At 39.5% G+C, this 20,715-nt stretch overlaps 1 protein-coding gene across 2 annotated transcripts in view; it reads left to right on the top strand.

The window, feature by feature from the left end:
- The window catches only part of NCK2 (NCK adaptor protein 2), a 155,976-nt gene that overhangs the window by 33,023 nt on the left and 102,238 nt on the right, over positions 1–20,715 (top strand). The window contains exon 1 of one of the 2 annotated variants that reach the window (XM_029058097.2): positions 16,305–16,369. The exons of the other annotated variant lie outside the window; for it this stretch is intronic. The gene's annotated coding sequence lies outside the window, so the exon portion shown is untranslated. Of the gene's footprint in view, positions 1–16,304; positions 16,370–20,715 lie in introns of those variants that run through there. 2 annotated transcript variants of the gene reach the window in all.

Genomic DNA, 20,715 nt, shown 5'->3' with positions numbered 1-20,715 from the left:
TGACGGGCTCACAGTCTAATCGAGGGAGACAGACAGCAGAGCAAAACAGAACAAAACAAAAACAAGACAACATTATAGGAAGCTAGATTGGAGGAGGTGAGGAGACAATTGGAGGAGAGGAAGTGGAGGCAGCAGGTTTGTGGAGTTTGGAGAGGCATGGTAGGAGGGAGATGGGCTGATAACTGCAGGGAGACCTACCATTGATTAATTGTAAATATAGAATTTAATATGTATATAGAAGACCAAATGTGTAATACAAGCTTTCCATAAAAAATGATATAAAGATTTCTACAGAATGCGGTATTTGAGTGCAGATTGCTTCGCCATAACATGGTTGTGAATTGGACATAGTATGCTGTGGCTCTGCAAGAAGGTTATTTTCTAGCAGGATCATAGGAGATGTGCTGTGGTGTTGATCAAATGGTATCAAGGAAGGAATACAAATCCCTAGCCCTCTGAGTCTAGCCCTCAGCCACATGTGCGTTTAAAATGTCTTGCTGCTCTAGTAATTCACCTCCAAAGATCAGGATACCAGATGGGGGTAGGGGTGAGTTAACGCTAACCCTGCCAATTAGATTGCTGACAAAATCAAAACCATCAGACATGAATTTCCCTCATCTCTCCAACTGCCTCTTACCTCTCTCACATTCATCTTTCCAGGCCTTCTTTTGAGGAGATTTCATGCCTGCTTTTGAAATCAGCTGCCTATGACCGAATCCCTGAGCTCATCCTTTCACACCTTATAATCAGCCAATGGTATTTACTGAGTGTTTACTCTATGCTGAGCAGGGTATTACAGTATCCATTTTCGTCATAATTCTGAGTGAAGAAAACCAGTTGCATCAAGCCAAACACTCCTGGTTCGGGGTCTGCGGATAGTTCTGTCTGAGTTTAGGTCTTCAGGAGAGAGGAAGAGTCCTCTCATATTCCATATTCATATTCATATCCCATATTCTGTTTAATAGCTACTTTGTAAAAAAGCGAAGGGGACAGAGAAAGTCCATGCCATTACTTAATCCAATTGTAAACTCAGAATGTACAGAAGAAAAATTTGGCACTCCTCTCTTGGCTACCCTGATGTTTTCAGCAAATGGCAGTTCATTCCTAAAGTAGCCATGACATTTCAGTTTCTAATTTCCCTTTCCATTTTTTTCCATGTTATGGAAATCCAGCGGGCAGGGCAGTGTTTATCACCTCTATTGTATTTTACCCTCCCAGCGGTTTAGACTGTGCTAGCTTTGAGACTGAGGCTACTGTGGGCAGGGATTGTCTCTATTTTTTTCTGGACTGTATTTTCCAAGCACTTAGTACAGTGCTCTGCATACAGTAAGCACTCAATAAAAATGATTGAATGATTTGAATGAATGAGTGTTTAGTGCAATATCTGTAAATAATAAGTTCTCAATAAATACCATTGATTGGAGAAATCGAAGCTGTATGTCATGGTTGATAGAGCACAGTCCTGGGAGTCAGAGGACCTTGTTTCTACTCCTGACTCTGTCACTTGTTTGCTGTGTGGCTGTAGTCAAGTTACTTCATTTCTTTCTGCCTCAATTTTTTTGTCTCTATAAATAGGGATTCAGTACCTCTAACCCCTCCTGTTTAACCTGTGAGCCTTGTGTGGGGCAGAAGCTTAATGTGATATCATTACCTTATATCTACCTCAGAACTTTGTCAACAGCGAATGCATGACAAGTATGACAATCATTCTTAAGAAAAATGTACAGCCTAGAATTCCTGCAGTATGTGGATGTTTTGATTAGTTTTACAAGATTCCTTCTAACTAATTTGTAGTAGCTTCTTTAACCACCATCTTGTTTTCCTTTGGGTTTTTTCACTTTGTTCAATTCTGCTTAAGATTTATTCATTGTGTCTTTAATATTTAATGTTTATTAATCCATGAATTGCCACTTTTTCTTGCTTATAATGCAAAGGCCTTTCCATAAATTTATCAAGCTTTTTTTTTCAACCTTTCAGAATTTTTTATGGTGTTTAAATGCATTCTATGTGGCAGACTACTAAGCACTGGAATCGATACAAGATGATCAAGTTGGATTCAATCCATGTCCCGCATGAGGTTCACAGCTTTTTACCTCATTTTACAGATTAGGTAATTGAGGCACAGAGAAATAAAGTGACTTGCCTAAGGTCACACAGTAGACAAGTGGTGAAGCAAGGATTAGAACCCAAGTCCTCTGACCCCCCTCGGCCCGTGCTCTTTCCACTAGGCCATGTTGCTTCTAGTGGCCTAGTGGAATTACAATTACCATTTATTTTGCGTTTAGACTATTTCTATAAAGTACAGCGTAGCAGAAATCGTAGAGACTCTACAAGAAAAATGTGGTGAAAAGACCTATTTTTATGTTTATATTGGGAGTTTTTACTGTTAGGGTGTGGTGGCAATTGGAAAAATCAAGTTCTGGGGGAAAAATTTTGGCATATAGAACATTGAAGAAGGGTCCAGAATGAATTCGGGTTTCTGGGAATGTGAATTTCTATGGTTTGTTATCTATGGTTTGTTACAGTGCTGTTTTCAGAAATAGTATATCTCTTAGAGTACTTATCATAGATAGCAAAGTCATGTAACTCCCCACTCTATGCAACATTTACTTGTAATTTTAAATTTGATGCTGTATTTAAGGTTATTTTCATATAGATTTCTTGGATGACTTAAAATTTGTTGTAGAAAAAAGCTCTTTTAATGATTGTTTTTTTTTCCATTATGGGTAGAAATCTTCAGCCTTTTCTAGTAAGATTGATCACTGATCTATGAAATGATGTAGATCATAGGGAGGAAAATGTTCAGTGTTAAATGATTTTCATGGGAATTCAATAATAGTGTGTTTAATAAAGAGAAATTGGCCTCTGCTTAGATTTTTCACATTTAGTTTCGCTTCACCTTCTTGCCTGATCATTAATCAATCAATCAGTCGTATGTATTGAGTGCTTACTTTCTGCAGGATACTGTACTAGGCACTTGGGAGAATACAGCACAACGATATAACTGACACATTCCCTGCCCATAGAAAGCCTATAGTCTAGACGGGGAGACAGACAGTAATATAAAAAATAAATATTATGGATATGTACGGTGAATAATGAATAAAGGGAGCAATTCAGGACAATGCAGAAGGTAGTGGGAAAAGAGGAAATGAGGGCCTCTTGCAGGAGATGTGCCTTCAATAAGACCTTGAAGGGGGAGAGAGTAATTGTCTGTTAGATATGAAGAGGGAGGGCATTCCAGGCCAGAGGCAGGACATGGACGAGGGGTCGGTGGCAAGATAGACAAGATAGAGGTACACTGAGTAGGTTGGCATTAGAGGAGCCTAGTGGGCGGGCTGGGTTGTAGAAGAGGAGTAGCAAGGTTAGGTAAGGGGCAAGGTGATTCAGTGCTTTAAAGCCAATGGTGAGGAGTTTCTGTGTGCTGAAGTAAATGGGCAATCACTGGAGGTTCTTGTGGAGTGGTGGCTGAACGTTTTTGTAGAAAAATGATCCAGGTAGCTGAGTGAAGAGTGGACTGGACTGGAGAGAGACAGGAGGCTGGGAGGTCAGCAGAGAGGCTGATAAAGTAATCAAAGCAGGATGGGATACATGCTTGGATTAACATGGTGGCATTAGCATTGGAAAACTGTTTTCCAGTCACCACATTAGGCAAAGTTCCATCATATTAACTCAGTTTAACACTGCTTAGATTTAAAAGGAGTTTTATGCTAAATATCAATTGATTATTACTTTGCCTAATCTCTAGTCAGGGTATAATTGTAACTGCTTATATTCTAATTTGGGTCAAGTAATCTTAATAAATGGAAATTTGATTATTAACTTGGATCATTCAAATTTACCACATTTCATATTTGAGTAACTGACTTTTTCAGAACCGAAGAGATAAAGCAAAAGCAATTGCATTTGAAAGTGAACCAGATCCAAATATAAAGTAGCATGTTTTGTGTGTCCATTTTATAGAAATCAAATTTAGGTTATGAGTCAATTTATTAAACTTAGTACAGGGAGCTTCTGTTATATTCTCCCGAGTGCTGAGTACAGTGCTTTGCACAGAGCAAGCATTCAGTAAATGCCATTCATTTATTTAGGGATCATCTAGGCTGTTCCCTTTCTAGTCTTGAAACATAATGACAACAATGGTATCTGCATGATCAGTCAAAAGAGAACTCTTATCACTTTGTGGAATTGAGAGATCAAATTTTCCCCTGTGCTAGGAATGCTAATTTTTGGTGATGGCTAGAAAAATTAAAACTGCATTTTAGTCTCCAGTAATATGTCAAGAATCCTTCAATATGGATGGTTCTACAAAATATTTATGTGTGCATTAACACATTTCTAACATTTTCTTTTTGTGAGTTCTTTTTCACTCCGTATATGGTAATAAATAATCAAAATTGTAAGCTTCCCTGAAGAAAACTCCTTTGACATGACTCATTTCATGAGCTTTATTTGACTCGGAGAAGACTGTCTCTGAAAATTTAGAAAAGTCTTAGAGAGTTTCAGAATACTGACAAGACATACTAATAAAAATGGAAATGGCTTTGTAGGAAAAAGTTCATTCTATAAATGGTTCTTTGAATATGTCCCTAGTAACAACTGGAAACAGGCAGCCTTTTTTAGTCGAATATATTTCTGTTAAGAAAAACAGTCATAGAGAAATATTAGATAGTGATGTAGCAGAAAATGTGATTATCATCCACTTCTAATATTTAAATTGGATAACAGTTCACTTGGATGCAGACCACAGACAGGTAAATTCAGAGCAACATCCATATGTCTTATTAGGTCTGATTAACATTTGTGATTAGAGCCACTGTACATTTTGAAGGAATCAATCCAATTATAAGTCAACGATTACATATTCTTAGACTGAATTCCCTCCTGCTGTGAGTATTCAGAGATATCCAGACTGTAGTGTGACCAACTTGTGTTGTTGACTTTTTTTAAAATGGTATCTGTTAAGTATTTACTATGTGTCAAACCCTGTTTTAAGTGCAGGGGTAGGTACAAGTTAATTAGGTTGGACACAATCCCCGCCCCACATGGAGTTCACAGTCTTGGTAGGAGGGAGAACAGGTATCCCCATTTTAAGTTGAAGAAACTGAGGCACTGAGAAGTTGTGACTTGCTCAAGGTCACACAGCAAGTAATTGGCAGAGCTGGGATTAGAACCCAGGTCCTTCTGACTCCCAGGCTCATACTCCCTCCACAAGGCCAAGCTAGTTGAAAGAGGAAGCTACCATAGGCTTTACTTAGCAGACATCTCAAGAGAATCCAGTTCAGAGCCGAGGGCCTACTTTTTTGACACGTTTTTCTTCAGCTCAGGGATTGACTTCTTTCTCCAAAAGTTCTGGTAACACAGGAAAACTTGAAAAATTATCTTGAATTAAATTTCTCCCTCAGTGGGGATCAATGCAAAAACTGTCCAATCAGTCAGTTTTATTCATTCAGACAGTCAATCATATTTATTGAGCACTCACTGTATGCAGGGGACTATATTAAGCGCTTGGGAGAGTGCAATATAACAATTAGAACAGGCACATTCCCTGCCCACAATGAGTTTACAGTCTAGAGGGGAAGAAAGACAATGTACACAAAGTTACAGATATGTACATTAATGCTGTGGGGCTTTGAGGGGGAATGAATAAAGGGAGCAAGTCAGGATGATGCAGAAGGGAGTGGAAGAAAAGGAAAGGAGGGTTTAGTCAGGGAAGGCTTATTGGAGGAAATGTGCCTAGTCAATCAATTGTATTAATTGAGCACTTACTGAGTTCAGAGGACTGTACTAAGTGCTTGGGAGAGTACAGTAGTTGGAAGACACATTCTTTGTCCACAAGAAACTTAAAGTCTAAACAGACAGACAATATAAATAAACAAATTCTGGATGCGTACATAATAATTATAATAATTATGGTACTGGTTAAGTACTTACTATGTGCCAAGCATTGTTCTAAGCTTTGAGGTAGATACAAGTTAGGTTGGACACAATCCCTGTCCCACATAGGGCTCACTTCCTTAATCCCCATTTTATAGATGAGGTAACTGAGGTCCAGAGAAAGTTAATTGGCTTGACCAAGGTCACACAGCAGCCATTTGGCAGAGCTGGGATTAGAACCCCGACCATCTAATTTAAGTGCTGTGGGACTGAAGGTAGGGTGATTTAAAGGTGCAAAAGGGCTGTAACACGAGAGGCACACACTGTGAAAGAAGCATCAGTGCAAGAAGATTCAGAATCACAGGCATAATGCAAGTTTTTTTGGAACCGACACAGTAAGCAAACATTCAGTAAATACCACTGAATGATTCCAGGACAACTCGAACCAAGAGCGACTGAAGGAGATTTAACACTGATCTGAACCTGAAGGCCCACATGTATAAAGGTGACGGCCACTGCTCATCTATCTTTTGACCTACGTTTCCTTCAGACATTCATTCATTCATTGTCATATTTATTGAGCGCTTCCTGTATGCAAAGCACTGCACTAAATGTTTGGGAGAGTACAATACAACAATTAACAGACACATTCCCTGCCCACAACAAGCTCACAGTCTAGAGGGGGACCTGTCAGGTGCCTTTGATTTTTAGTGGTTAAAAAATAGTAAATCAATCAATCGGTGGTATTTTTTGAGCGCTGACTAATGCAGGGTACTGTACTAAGCGGTAGGGAGAGTACAGTACAAACAAATTAGCAGACACATTCCCTGCCTATAATGAGCGTGCAGTCGAGAGTGGAAGACAGATGGTGGTATGAATAAATACATAATTTATAATATGTAATTTAAAGATGTGTACATAAGTGGGATTGGGGGTGGGGAGAATATCAAATATCCAAAGGTCACAAATCTAAGTGGCTTCTCACTTTTTGGCATGTATTTCAAATTGGCCCAAGGTGATTAAAATTTAAAAAAAGGTTGAAATAAAGAATATTTTCAGCTGAGTCTTAAAGGCACATTTCCCAATAGTGAGCTATTATCATTCTAATCACACAACACTAGGTAGAAGAAAGTTCCTGAGACTTTGTTGAATAATCTCTTGACAGCAAAGTGATTTATAGCTGTGATCTATAATCTATAGTGACATCTGGTTTTCTTCAGAGAATTGAATGTTGACTTCAGTGTCTTACACAGTTGAGAGATTAAAAGAAAAATCATTAAAAGTGTAGGCTCTAAAAGAATGCCAGAATAAAGCTAATTTTAATATTGACATCCAAAATTTGTATTCTCAAAGATTGCTGACTGGTAAATTCAGAAAAATTGTATTTGCAATAGCTATCAGTTTTGTAATTTTGGTATTTATATAGTATATTCCAACTTTTTTTCCCTTTAACATCTGTCCTTTTACTAGTTGCTCTTGGATCTGTCCACTTGGATGATTGAGGCATCCTATGTGATTTTTCATTTTCCGTTCTCCTTTAAAAATCTTCTCAGGTCTGATGATAAGGTCAGAAAATCTTTCTTTGGGGACCCATTAATGAAAATAAATAAACCAAAGTGTTAGTTTTCAGAAGAAATGGGAATTTTTAGGTGCTTTAGAGATCAAGATCCAGAACAGAGAACTTTTTAATTGGGGTTTTAAATTAAAAAAACAAAAACAAAAATAAACTGACACACACACTTTAAACACTTCCCAAAAAGTGGGATTAACAATTGAACATCACAAGATTAAGAGGTGGGAGATTATCTGGAGAGTGTACTTTGGGAATGGGGAGAGGATAGTTAAGTTCTTTGTGGGCAGGGGACGTGTCTACCAACTCTCTTGTATTGTACTCTCCCAAGCTGTTATCACAGTGCTCTGTACACAAGTAACTGTTCAAATACCATTTGAAGCAGTGTGGCTTAGTGGAAAGAGCAAGGTCTTGGGAGTCAGAAGTCGTGGGTTTTAATCCTGGCGCCGCCACTTGTCTGCTGTGTGACTTTAGGCAAGTCACTTAACTTCTCTGAGCCTCAGTTACTTCATCTATAAAATGGGGATTAAGACTGTGAGCCCCATGTGGGACAACCTGATAACTTTGTATCTAGAGAAGCAGCGTGGCTCAGTGGAAAGAGCACGGGCTTTGGAGTCAGGGCTCATGAGTTCGAATCCCAGCTCTGCCACTTGTCAGCTGTGTGACTGTGGGCAAGTCACTTCACTTCTCTGTGCCTCAGTTCCCTCATCTGTAAAATGGGGATTAAGACTGTGAGCCCCACGTGGGACAACCTGATTCCCCTGTGTCTACCCCAGCGCTTACAACAGTGCTCGGCACATAGTAAGCACTTAACAAATACCAACATTATTATTGTATCTATTCCAACACTTAGATTAGTGCTTGGCACATAGTAAGCGCTTAACAAATACCATCATAATCAAATACTGTTGATCTAAGGTAGTCTTAGAAGTCTCTCAAAGGTCTAGTTCAATATCATAGTAGTCCAGAGGCATCTTGAAATCCACATTCCTTATGGATCTATCTTTGGGTGTCCAGTACTCCTAGAAAGGGCCCGGCCCTGTGAAAAGGCGTTGGACATTCAGCTGTATGCTACAGAGATGCTCTTCTGCTCCTTCCCCGAACAGTTGCCTTGTTACTTCCACTTGATCAGTGCCCCATGAGCCTCATTGCCTGCTTTGATCACTTCTGGGAGGGTTGAACTCTAGTGTCACCCACAAGACGAAAGTATGTTTGGAAAGTCGTATTTCCTGGTTCTGTTTTCCCCTACCCCATTTCTTCCATCACTTTTGCTGAGGATTTTAAAGGTGGTTTGCCATTATTACTGTAAAAATATACCTGTGAGGCTAAGCTGAGGTGTAATAGTAATTGTGTGAATGTGGCTGTGAGGCTCCAGTACTGAGTGACTCTGAGAGGGTGAGTAAGTGTGTGTGGGGGGTGGGGTGTGTGTGTGTGGGGGGGTGAAAGTTGGAGGAACAGTGGTGGTGATTTGAGCAATCAAGATGATTGTATAGGCTTCAGTACAACTAATGAAGAGAGACCTTGTAAAAAAAAAATGAGATTCCACCTGTTGTTTCATCTTTTACATCGTTAGAAAATGATTAAACTTTGGGGCACGTGTTGCTTTGCAAAATTAGTTTGTAAGCTCACTGAGAGTTTTCCCCACTTTTTGGATAGTGTTTTCAGTGATCGTCAGTTTCTTTTTTTTTTTTAATAACTTAAAAGAGAGTAGGGATCAACCAAGCACTCACCAAGGGCCTCTGCACAAAGTAAACTTTCAACAAATATCATTGTTTGAATTTTTTTTTTCCCCCATCATGTGTTGTCCTTTTGGTAATGTGGAAGAGTCCGGGTCAGCAAGAAGATGCTCTGTCAGAAATAAAATTGGTCCTCTAAAGAACTTGGCCCTTCCTTCCTCTACAGGGTTTAATTTTTGGCGCAGGACAAGTGGTAGGGTACGATTGTAATGATTTCTAATGAAAATTATCTTAGTTTCAGACACTTAAAAGATTGCTTAAATTGGTAATCTCAAGCCCATCAGGTGAATGCTCCAAAAGGAAATTGCTTTTTACTTCTTACTTTGAGCAAATAGTCACATTGAAGAAAACTCCTTATTTAGAATGGCCTTTTGTAGCTCTTAGCACTTCCAGGAGTTCAAGGTAATTTTGAGTCAAATGGTTTTTTTTACTTCTTCCTTCCAAAGATAAACAATTTCTGGGGAGATGCCGTCTCACCTGTAGTGTTGTCATTGATTTCATTCTTCATTCTGTGGGTGCTTTGATGATAGAGTTAGTTTTTGGCCAGATAAGCTATTAAAACTGTGGAATTTGTTAAGCATTTACTGTGCCCCTCACCCGGGTAGATACAAGATAATCAGGACCCACAAGGGGCTCACAGAGTAAGTAGGGGGGAGAACAGGTATTGAATCCCCATTTTGCAAATGAGGGAACTGAGGCACAGAGAAGTTAAATGACTAGTCCATGGTCACACAGCAGGTACATAGTAGAGGTTTAAAGCCTTAAGCCTTAACTCTTAAAGCAGAGAATGTATTGTTATCCATACTTTAATTGGAGTCTTTGTAACTCTGAAAATTTAAGACCTGGGGTATTTTTTTGGGTAGAAATTTTAATATTCTAAATTGCCTTTTTTATTCAGACAGTACCTTCCTCAATTCTTGATCCTAGTTTTCTTTTCAGGGTAATACTGAATCACTCAATCAATGATATTTATTCAGCATTTAGTGAGTGCGGAGCACTGTACTAAGCGCGTAGGAGAATGCAACAGAATTAACAGACACTTTCCCTGTTGAAAATAATAATAACTATAACTGTAATTCTGGCATTTAAGTGCTAATTATGTGTCAAGCACTGATCTGAATGGAAGCTTTCATTAAAACTTTGAATCAGGTCCTAAGGTTCTCTTCTCTCCAGGCACTGTTCACTCTCTTATCTTTCTTTCCATTCCCCAACATGCGTATTTCTGAGTTATATAGAGTGGAGACACGGGACCCTGCTTCTTCAGTGGACCTTATGTCTATATATTTCTTAAGCACTTACTATGTGCCAAGCTCTAAGGTGAGCCCTGGGATAGATTTAAGAGAATCAGGCTGGACAAAGAGCCTTCCAAAAGCAATATCTTATTACAGTACCCTGCATACAATACGTGTTTAATAAATACTATTACTTCTAAGTAGAGGGGAGTCGAGGTTCGAATCACCATTTTAAAGATCAGGAAAACGAGGCCTAGAAAAATTAATTTGTCCAAAGTCACAGGCAGGTGGTGGTACTGGGATTAGAATCCAGGTCTTCTGATGTTTTTTTACCTGTCTGTGCTGATTCCCCTTCACTGCCTCCCCCCACCCCCCCAAAAAAAAATCAAGTCTGGTGGTTGCTTCACCCAAACCTAATGTTTGGCACTGCAGCTTCTGTTTCCCATAGAAATTTCTTCCTCCCCACAAATGGAGCTTTTAGTATAGAAAATTGGGGTAGTGGAGCCCTTGGGTGTTGTTGAGGATGAAATGCCTAGAGTCATGCTTAATTTTTCTCTCTAAAAAGAATGTATCAGAATGAGTTTGAGAGTTTTGTCATTGCAGTGTTCTTTGTAAGACTGAATATGATCTCTTTTTTTGTACAGCATGTGACATTTTGGAAAGACTGAAAAATATTCATCCAGACTTTCCCCTTTACACTCCTTTGTTTTCCCATGCACATACTTCAAACACTTCTTTTGTTCTAATCTTCACCCTTTTCACATTCACGCCCATGTGTACTTTATGAACAAAAAGCATAAAATTAAGTGCTCTCATTGACAGATAAAAATCACTTAATATCAACTTTCACCATCTAATTATATTATTTGCTCATTATGTGCCCAACCCCGTGTGAAACACTTTGGTAGAAACTATATAATTAACCAGATTCAGACCTTGTCAGTTAATCAGTGGTATTTATTCATTTAATAGCATTTATTGAGTGCTTACTATGTGCAGAGCACTGTACTAAGCGCTTGCAATGTACAAATCGGTAACAGATGGAGACAATCCCTGCCCTTTGACGGGCTTACAGTCTAATCGGGGGAGACAGACAATTTATTGAATGCTCACTATGTGCTGAGCACTGTACTAAGCACTTGGGAAATACGGTTCAGTAGAATTGGTAGATACAAACCCTGCCCTTAAGGAGCTTACAGTCTGGGGTCTTACAATCTAAGAAGCAGAGTAACATCCCCAATCTTCAAATGGGTAGACTACGTCACGGAGAGGTTAGGTGACACAAGGTGTCACAAGGTGACACAATAGGTCAGTGGCAGAGTGACTAGAACCTGCATCTTCTGATTCCCAGTCCTATCCTCTTTCCATTAGCCCATCTTTTCTGTCTTCATTATATTTTTAAACAAGGGATTTTTCCCCTCTCTTTTCCTGGATCCACCTGAAATTGATTCCTTTCTGTTTATTGAGAAAATAAAAGCACAAGATCCTGTTCAGCCATTGAAACCAGTGAAGAAGATTCTCCACAGTAGGGCCTAGCTGTGATGCAGGTATCAAAATTCCCCTAATTTTCACTTTGCCACTAAACTCGAGTGACAGGAAATGACTGACAGTCATCCACCCCATTCTCATTTATACCCAGGAACTAAAAAATCAGAGAAAGAAAGGGCAGTTTGAATTTTTAAAATGAATTCTATTTTGGCTGTGTCTTTAAACTGAAAACTCCCCTTTTCATTTAGCTTATGTTAAAATTTAGTGTGCTGGGTGAAACCGCTTTTCTGTTCGGTGACTGGAATGACACTGACAGTTTACAAGTAAAGACTCACTCAGCTGTCCCCCTGGGAAATATTTGCTAGGAAGGAAAAACCCTTTAATGTCTTCATTTTTTCTTGTGACTGTGGTCAGAGCTCACATTTGGCAGTTTGAAACTCCTGAAGGTGGGTGATTAGAAACAACACTAGCCTCGGAGTCAGAAGGATGTGGGTTCTATTCCCGGCTCTGCCATTTGTTTTCTGGGTGACTTTGGGCAAGTCACTTCTCTGTCCTTCCCTCTGTTCTATCCCCCTCCCTGCCCCACAGCATGTGTGTATATATGTACATATTATTCTATTTATTTTAGTAATGATATGTATATAGCTATAATTCTATTAATTTGTATTGATGCTATTGATGCCTGTCTACTTGTTTTGTTGTCTGTCTCCCCCCGCCCCTAGACTGTGAGCCCACTGTTGAGTAGGAAGTGTCTCTACTTGTTGCCGAATTGCACTTTCCAAATGCTTAGTACAGTGCTCTGCAATAAATATGACTGAATGAATGAATGTGCCCCAGTTACCTCATCTTTGTAAAATTGAGATTAAGACTCCGAGCCCCATATGGGACAGGGATTGTGTCCAACCTGATTTGCTCAGATCCACCCCAGTGCTTAATATTGTCCCTTGCACATAGTAAGTGCTTAACAAATACTATTGTTATTAGGTGACTGAGCACAAAGTTGTTTTTATCGGTGATTCACCTTGATTTGGCATGGAAGATTCTGCGACCTTAATTGTATTGAATGATGTTCGTGCTGTTTTTCTAACTGTCTAGAGGCATGGAAGATTCTGCATCCTTAATTGTACTGAATGATGTTTGTGCTGTTTTTCTACCTGTCTAGAGCAATGATGTGATGTGAGTCTGCTTGTCTTCAATTGGAGGTGTGTTTATTCCCTGTGATCTTTCTTGAAAAGCAGAGACTACATCAGATTTGACTAACCGATAGTTGACTAGGCTCAGGAATGGGAAGAAGATTTAATTTTGGCCCCAGATTGTAAACAAGCAAAAATCTTTCCGTATTGTGTGGCTCCTTATCCTCTCCATTTTGCTTATGTATTAAAAGCTATTTTCTGTTGAATAAGGGAATATGATTCAGATTTTCATTCATTCAATCATATTTGTTTAGCACTTACTGTGTTCAGAGCTCTGCACTAAGCGCTTGGGAAAGTACAATACAGCAATAAGGAGAAACAATTCCATGGAGATCCGAACTCTGCTTTTTAAAAACAAGAGTCTGAGTTGTTTCCGATGAAAGCATTGTATTGACATAGAGACTCAGGTATAATCCCATAGAGAGCCACATTCTGCTTTCTAAAAAACAGAAGTCTGAATTGTATCTGATGAAAGCATTATGTTAAGATTGTTATTAAAAATAATAATGATAATAATGATGGTATTTGTTAAGTGCTTACTATGTGCCAGGCACTGTACTGAGTGCTGGGGTGGATACAAGCAATTCGGGTTGGACACAGTTCCTGTCCCCTTTGGGGCTGAAAATCTCAATCCCCATTTTACAGATGAGATAAAAGAGGCCCCGAGAAGTGAAGGACTTGCTCAAGGTCACCCAGTAGACAAGTGGCGAAGTTGGGATTAGAACCCATGACCTTCTGACTCCCAGGACCATGCTTTATTAGGGGTATCTGTGTGATGGAGGGAGGGACATATTTATCGTGACTTTTCAGGGCCAATATAAGGTTTTTCCTTGACACAGCTTTGAACTAGCATTGGTTCTTAGAACCTTTTGCAAGGAAGGGACTAGGTGACAGTCATTCATCAGTGGTATTTATTGAATGCCACCGGGGGCAGAGCACTGTACTAAATGCTTAGGAGAGTACAGTACAACAGAACTGGTAGTCACGTTGGCTGCCTACAAGGAGCTTACAGTCCAGAGCGGGAGAGCAACATTAAAATAAATGATTGATATGTACATAAGTGCTGTGGGGCTGTGCATGGGATGAATACTAAGTGGTTAAAGGGTACAAATCCAAGTGAACTAAGAGCTTTACTCCAAGAAAGAAATGTCTCATGGTCGAGACCTGTTTCAGAGATCATGACATCACTTGGTAAAGTTGTCAATTATATTTCTGTTGAGACTAGAAGGCACCTGTTTGTGACGTGCATTTCTTCCTTTACTATATTTGCACACATAATCCATTCTTTGGTGATTGCTCATGGCTGTTGCTGGCAGGGTGTGCTGCAATTTGACATTACCTTTGGGATATTATGGAAATTTTGTGTTGAAACGGAGTATTTCTTTTTCTGGTAATCCACTTTTTCCCATTGGTATCATTTTTCAGCTGTTGAGAGCTGTCACGTTGACTGATTCCCATTCTGCTTCAGGGGACCTTTGAAATGTTTCTCCTGTCTTTTTTGTTTTGTCAAGTTATTTCTCCATCTCTCTTTATCATCTTTTTCTCCTTTCATCACCCTTTAGGCACATGGTATATAATTTGGAATCTTGGAATCTTCCATTGAGCTGATGGTGGAGCTGGTATCCATGGAACTGGTCTCCAAATTTGATTTTTGAAATGAAGTGTGAGAGGAATTGTTACATGCATTGCCTAAGGCAAGGAAAGGGAGGAGGTTAGGGGCATTACCGGGGAAGGGAGGAATTGGGGAAACAAGGACATATAGACTGTAATCTAGATTGTAAAATCCTTGTAGGCTGAGAGCATGTCTGCCTGCTATATTGTGCTCTCCCAAGTGCCTAGTATAGTGTTCTGCACATAGTAAGTGCTCAATAAATATTATTGATTGATATATGCTCACCCAAGGTGTGGTCTTTGATATAATAATGATAGTATCTGTTAAGCGCTTACTATGTGCCAACCACTGTTCCAAGCACTGGGACAGATGCAAGGCAATCATGCCGTCCCACATGGGGCTCACAGTCTTAATCCCCATTTTACAGATGAGGAAACTGAGGCACAGAGAAATTAAGTGGCTTGCCCAAAGTCACACAGCTGACAGGAGGAACTGGGATTAGAACCCACGACCTCTGGGTTCAAGTCCGAGCTCTTTCTGCTAAGCTACGCTGCTTCTCCTATGATGAGAAATAGTAACAGTGAGATTCGATAAGGATTGAGACCTATTGCCATTGCTGTCCAAGCCATCATGGCTGCCGTGGAGAAAAGCTTAATATACTATTAAGGTTGTAATTGTGGTGGGTGGGCAGTGGCAGCTGGTTTATTTTCCAACACTAATAATAACAGGGCTATTTAAGTGCTATATATGTGTCAGGAACTGTAGTAAGCACTGAGGTAGGTACATAATAATCAGATCCCTCATGGGGCTCATGGTCCAAGTTGGAAGGAGAACAGGTATTGAATCTCCATTTTGCAGATAAGAGAACTGAGACACAAAGAAGTTAAGTGATTTGCCCAAGGTCACACAGCAGGTAAGTGGCGGAACTGAGAGTAGAATCCAGGTACTCTGACTCCCAGGCCCATGGTATTTCTGATAGGCCATGCTGCTTCTCAATGCAACTCTGTTGTATTGTACTCTCCCAAGCACTCAGTAAAGTGCTATGCACACAGTATGTGCTCACTAAATACCATTGTTTGATTGATTACCTGTTCCTGATCCATCACCTGTTGCTTCACCTTTTGCTGGACTCTCTGGAATCCTTATTTCCAGTAGGAGTCCAGCAAGAAAAGAAGTAGCAGGTGCAGATAAAATGCAACCTGCTGTTGATCATTACAATGAGGGTCCTGTAGCCAGGACTTGGACCAGATTATGTCTTGAGCCATTGAGTCCTTGGTCCGTCTGCTCCAACTCACACTTCAAGATGCATAGAAACAATGTCCTAGCACTTGACAACCATATATCGATGTTTCTAATACCATTTTCCCCATAAATTGAGGAAAATTATGTTGACAGAATGCCCTCATCCAGTGCTTATATAATCCCTAGCCCTGTGGACTGACTCTGGATTTTAGTTGGTGAAATTCTTCTTAAACATTTTAGGAGATGTGTGTATTTTTGCTTAATAGAATTGGCTTGTTTTGACAGTTAAGGTTTTTAAGTAGGAAGGCTAGAGGGCACACTGACCCTATCAGGCCCAATATGGAAGATCCTCCTTCCCACCAACCAGGACAGAACCTGATGATAACATGGAGAGAGATTCATAAAAGACTGAAACAAAGGTAAATCATCAGAGAAACTCCTTACTGTCCCCTTTAAAGCACTCAATCACCTGGCCCCCTCTTACCTCACCGTACTTCTCTCCTACTACAACATAGCCCACTTTGCTCCTCTAATGCCAACCTACTCACTGTGCCTCAGTCTCGTCTATCTCGCCTCCAACCTCTTGCCCCCATCCCCTTGCCTCTGGCCTAGAATGCACTCCCTCTTCATATCCGACAGACAATACTCTCCCCACATTCAAAGATTTATGGAAGGCACATCTCCTCCAACAAACCTTCCCCGATTAAGCCCTTATTTCCTTTTCTCCCATTCCCTCTGCGTTGCCCTGACTCACTCCCTTTATTCATTCCCGTTTCCAGCCCCACAGAACTTATGTACAGATCTTTAATTTATTTATTCATATTAATGTATCTTCCTCTGTAAGGTCATTGTGAGCAGGGAATTTGTTATAGTGTTGTGTTGTACTCTCCTGAGTGCTTAATACAGTGCTCTGCACAGAGTAAGCACTCAATAAATATTATTGATAGAAAAGTTATTCTCAGATGTGTTTATTTTCCCTGCCCATGCCCCTCCCTCCCTCTCTCTCTCTTTAAAATATATATAAATGTGTGTGTGTGTTTGTGTTGTATTTATAGAACACTTACTGTGTGCAGAACTGTACTAAACTCTTGAGAGAGTACAATACAACAGAGTTGGTAGACACATTTCCTGCCCTTAAGGAGCTTACAGTTAGGCAATAATGAATAATTTATGGCTATGTTCATAAATGCTGTGGTGCTGAGCATGGAGTGAATACTCAATGCCCAAAAGCAAGTTCATAGGTGATACTGAAGGGAGAGGGAGTTGGGAAAAAGAGCTTAATCAGGGAAGGCCTTTTGGAAAGGATGTGACATATACATGGATATATATCATATATGGATAAATAAGTGAGGAACCGATGTTTACCATCATTCATTCATTCAATTGTATTTATTGAGAACTTACTGAGTGCAGAATATTGTACTAAGCGCTTGGAAAGTACAATTCAGCAACAGAGACACTCCCTATCCAACAAAGGGCTCACAGTCTAGAAGGGAGGGGACAGACAACAAAACAAGTAGACAGGCATCAATAGCATCAATATAAATAGAATTATAGATGTATACACATCATTAATAAAATAAATAGAATAATAAGTATGTGTGTATATACACAAATACTGTCAGGCGAGGAGGGGGGTAGAGCAGAGGGGGGGACTCGGAGTGATGGGAGCAGAGGAAAAGGGGGACTCAGACTGGGAAGGCCTCCTGGAGGAGGTGAGCTTTCAGTAGTGCTTTGAAGTGTGCTAGTTTGGTAGATGTGAGGAGGGAGGGCATTCCAGGCCAGAGGTTGACATTGGGACAGGTGAGAATGAGGCACAGTGAGGAGGTTAGCAGCAGAGGAATGGAGCGTGTGGGTTGGGCTGTAGAAGGAGAGAAGTCTCTGCTAGTGTGTGACATCGTAATGAATAGGCCTGTAGATCATTAAAAAATTCTATATTATTCTTGGTATACTGATCTTATAATTCAGATGTGATATGTTTTATTTTCATGGTATTTGTTAAGCACTTACAATGTGTCAGGCACCATACTAATCGTTGTGGTCGATACGAGATAATCAGTTCCACAGTCTTAATCCCTATTTTATAGATGAAGTAATTTATACACTAAAAGTGACTTGCCTAGGGTCACACAGCAGTCAAGTGCCCGAGCTAGAATTGGAACCCAGGTCCTGTAACCTCCCCCCGCCCGGGCCCATTCTGTTCTGTTTCCACATCCATGCCTTATTGTTTCTGCTTCTTCTGAGTTAATTATGCATTTCCAAATTCACTTCATTTGCCCTTTTGGTGCCTCTTTAAAAAAGCTGAACGGTGTCCTCTGTATTCACGGATAATCCTTTAGATCCACAACCTTCTTTCTTCTCCTGCTAAAGTCCATGCCTCCATTTCCTCTGTGACTAGTTCAAGATGGAAATAAACCAGAGTAGGTTCCTGCTTAACTAAATTTGTCCATTGTCTGAGGCCCATTATGCTTTGGATAATCGAGATATTACTGTAGAAATAAAGGAGCATTTTTTAGATTAAATTTCAGAAATGTTTTATAGGCAGTCCCATATTCTAACAATTGTGGGTAAGAATTATAGTCTTCCTGATTACAAATGACATGTGCCTAGCAGTTAGGTTTTGATATATAATACTTATACAATGAGGAAAAATTCGTAGAGAATTCTTACTTATAAAACTCATCTAGAGAACAATATATCTTATATTCAAATAACTTTCAGAATGTTAACCTTTGTGGGGAAAAAAGTATACCCTTATTTTAGCTAGAAAGCATACGAAGCAATATTTCTCTTTACATTCATCTTGAACCACGAAATGAAATACCTTAAAGCATTTGAAATGCAACTGTAAAGATAACTTGCTTTTCTTCATTTTCCCAAATTCATATTATTATTCTGCTTAATAGTAAATTTGTATTTTATACCCAGATCTCTAGGGAGACATCATATATTCAAAATGAAATGGTTTTAGGAAGAAACCATTATCATTGGCTTTTAATTCAGTATGCTCAGAATTGCACAAGGAGGGCTATAATTCAGCACTTAAGATATATCCAATATTTTCCTCTAATGTAAGTCACACATGAAAGTGTGTAGTTGTTGAAAAGCAAATATTATGTTAGTGTAACTGTTGGGAAAACATGAATTATAGTTTGCAATCAGATATGGTATTATAGTCATTGTCTGAAATATACTTAACTGGATTATTTAAAATATAAATTGGAGTTACAGTTGTTTAACCATGTTAGGAAAATTATCCAAACATGTTCAACCGAGTAAGTAAAAGAAAGCTCTTGGAGTGAGACTACATTTAAGCCTTTATTGTCATTTTAGTACAGTTGATTTTCCTTAACTACCTTTTATGCTACTCATATATCTTCTTTTTTCACTGTTTCTCTTCTTCTGTCTCTCACTTCTTGGTAACTGTAAATGGGTAAATTAGAAAGCCATTCAATTATAAGGATATAATTGATGTAAATTAAACCCTAAAGGTACAGTGAGTTGATTACTCTTTTTTTTAGACAGCACCATAGATAACCCAGTGAAAAGGTTAACAGGACATCATTAGAAGACGTCAAGAATCAAGACCCGTAATTTGACCATAACTATGACCACCAAAATGAGTTTTATTTTATAGTATATTTCAGTTTTGTTATGAATCGGTGTATTTACAGGAGAGTCACTTTAAAAACAAGACCCCCTGCAGGGTTTTTAATGATAAAACAAGCCTCCTTAAGGGAGTGTTTTTCAAGCCTTCTGTATCTAAAAAATTACCAAAGCCAACATTTAGGGATCACAGCTGATTACAGCTTGATTCTTATGCAGCAGTTCTTTGCAAATTTTCCTTAGATAGCAGTAAAAATAAGCCCGTAGAGTTATTTCAGTGAAAATAGGCTCGCCTGATGATTTTTTAAATAAATAACAAAAACATAAGGTTCTAAATTGTTTGGTGAACAATTGTTCCAAGTCTTTCTTAAATGAAAGTCACTAGGCAGGAATGGCAACTATGCCGGATTGGTGTATGAGAGAGGGCTAATCGAGCCTTCTGTGAGACAAAAGGCAGCAAGACCACAGTGATTCATTAAGTTTTTTATTAGCTATAGCGACCTTCAAGATTGATGTGAAAACAGTGTGCCTTCATTTTATTGTTTTCTCCTGTGCTAAAAGGGATTTATGTGAAATAGAGAAATAGCTGGATTTACATCGTACTGACAAAAAACAGGATCGTTCAGAACACTGCCTCATCTAATACCTGGTTTGAGGGGTAATAGTTCATAATTTTGTGAACTCCCGTGGTTACAACGCTATTTTGAACATGCCATGAGAAGACCTTCCACTCAAAGCAGAATTTCTTTTTCTGGTTTCTGTCCCTGGGCTGAAGCTCAAGGAAGCTGACATTGCCTATAGTGGATGGGGGGTGGTGCCAAAAATAACCCCCTTCTCTGCAACGCTGAGAAGCGGGCTGCAGTGATCCAAGGGGACCTCTCTGAATGTTGCCTTCCTTGGAGGAGCTCACCTCCTCTAAGAGGCCTTCCCAGACTGAGCCCCCCTTCCCTCTACTCCCCCTCTCCCCCACCCTCTGCTCCTACCCCTTCCCCTCCTCTCAGCACTGTGCTCATTTGTATGTATTATTTATTACCCTATTTATTTTCTTAATTAGGTGTACATCCCCTTGATTCTATTTATCTTGATGATGTTGTCTTGTTTTTGTTTTGTTCTGCTTTGCTTTGCTGTCTGTCTCCCCCGTTTAGACTGTGAGCCCGTC

The sequence above is a fragment of the Ornithorhynchus anatinus genome, chromosome 2 (genome assembly GCF_004115215.2).
Source record: "Ornithorhynchus anatinus isolate Pmale09 chromosome 2, mOrnAna1.pri.v4, whole genome shotgun sequence".
In the NCBI taxonomy this organism is placed as follows: domain Eukaryota; kingdom Metazoa; phylum Chordata; class Mammalia; order Monotremata; family Ornithorhynchidae; genus Ornithorhynchus; species Ornithorhynchus anatinus.
This window is presented reverse-complemented; position numbering and strand designations above follow the sequence as displayed.